Raw genomic sequence first — 1954 nt, 5'->3', positions numbered from 1 at the left:
GTTTGTGCTGGGAGGGGTCTGGGAATGGACTGGGATTGCACTGGGAGAGATCGGGAGGGACTGGGAGGGGTTCAAAGGGTTAAAAATGGGGGGAACTTGATGTTAGTGGGGATTTTTGTACTGGTTTATACTGGTCTGGACTGGTTTATACTGGTTTGGACTGGTTTGGACTGGTTTGGACTGGTTTGGACTGGTTTATACTGGTTTGGACTGGGACGGGTCTGGGAATGGACTGGGATTGGACTGGGAGAGAGCGGGAGGGACTGGGAGGGGTTGGAAGGGTTAAAAATGGGGGGACTTGATGTTAGAGGGGATGTTTTGTACTGGTTTATACTGGTCTGGACTGGTTTATACTGGTTTATACTGGTTTGGACTGGTTTGGACTGGTTTCTACTGGTTTGTGCTGGGAGGGCTCTGGGAATGGACTGGGATTGGACTGGGAGAGATCGGGAGGGACTGGGAGGGGTTGAAAGGGTTAAAAATGGGGGAAAATCGGTGCTGGAGGTGATTTTTGTACTGGTTTATACTGGTTTATACTGGTTTATACTGGTCTGGACTGGTTTATACTGGTTTATACTGGTTTGGACTGGGAGGGCTCTGGGAATGGACTGGGATTGCACTGGGAGAGAGCGGGAGGGACTGGGAGGGGTTCAAAGGGTTAAAAAAGAAGGAAAATCGGTGCTGGAGGTGATTTTTGTACTGGTTTATACTGGTCTGTACTGGTTTATACTGGTTTATACTGGTTTGGACTGGTTTGGACTGGTTGGGGTCTGGGAATGGACTGGGATTGGACTGGGAGAGATCGGGAGGGACTGGGAGGGGTTGGAAGGGTTAAAAAGGGGGGAACTTGATGTTAGAGGTGACTTGTTTGTACTGGTTTATACTGGTTTATACTGGTTTATACTGGTTTATACTGGTCTGGACTGGTTTGGACTGGGAGGGCTCTGGGAATGGACTGGGATTGGACTGGGAGAGATCGGGAGGGACTGGGAGGGGTTGGAAGGGTTAAAAATGGGGGGAACTTGATGTTAGAGGGGATTTTTTGTACTGGTTTATACTGGTTTATACTGGTTTATACTGGTCTGGACTGGTTTATACTGGTTTATACTGGTCTGGACTGGTTTGGACTGGTTTATACTGTTTTGAACTGGTTTATACTGGTTTGGACTGGTTTATACTGGTTTGAACTGGTTTATACTGGTCTGAACTGGTTTATACTGGTTTGGACTGGTTTATACTGGTTTGGGACTGGTTTGGGACTGGTTTGGACTGGTTTGTACTGGTTTGGACTGGTTTGGACTGGTTTATACTGGTTTGGGACTGGTTTATACTGGTTTGGACTGGTTTGTAGTGGTTTATACTGGTTTGGGACTGGTTTGGGACTGGTTTGGACTGGTTTATACTGGTTTATACTGGTTTGGACTGGTTTGGGACTGGTTTGGGACTGGTTTGGACTGGTTTATACTGGTTTGGATTGGTTTTGTACTGGTTTATACTGGTTTGGGCTGGTTTATACTGGTTTGGACTGGTTTATACTGGTATGGACTGTTTTATACTGGTTTTGGACTGGTTTATGCTGGTTTATACTGGTTTGGACTGGTTTATACTGGTTTGGACTGGTTTATACTGGTTTGGACTGGTTTATACTGGTTTATACTGGTTTGGACTGGTTTATACTGGTTTGGACTGGTTTATACTGGTTTATACTGGTTTGGACTGGTTTGGGACTGGTTTATACTGGTTTATACTGGTTTGGACTGGGAGGGGACTGGGCACCAAATTAGGTCTGGGCGTGGCCTAACTGGGTGTGGGCGTGGCTTTGGAGTGATGGGCGTGGCTTGGCCGAGTTTGCATCAACGTGGGCGTGGTTTTTGCACGGTGGGCGTGGCCTAACTGGGTGGAGTCTTGATTTAGGCGTGGTCTAATGGATCTGGGCGTGGCCTGCTGGGATGGG

Source organism: Anomalospiza imberbis, unplaced genomic scaffold (genome assembly GCF_031753505.1).
Source record: "Anomalospiza imberbis isolate Cuckoo-Finch-1a 21T00152 unplaced genomic scaffold, ASM3175350v1 scaffold_995, whole genome shotgun sequence".
Lineage (NCBI taxonomy): Eukaryota > Metazoa > Chordata > Aves > Passeriformes > Viduidae > Anomalospiza > Anomalospiza imberbis.
Note: the sequence above shows the minus strand (reverse complement) of the source record.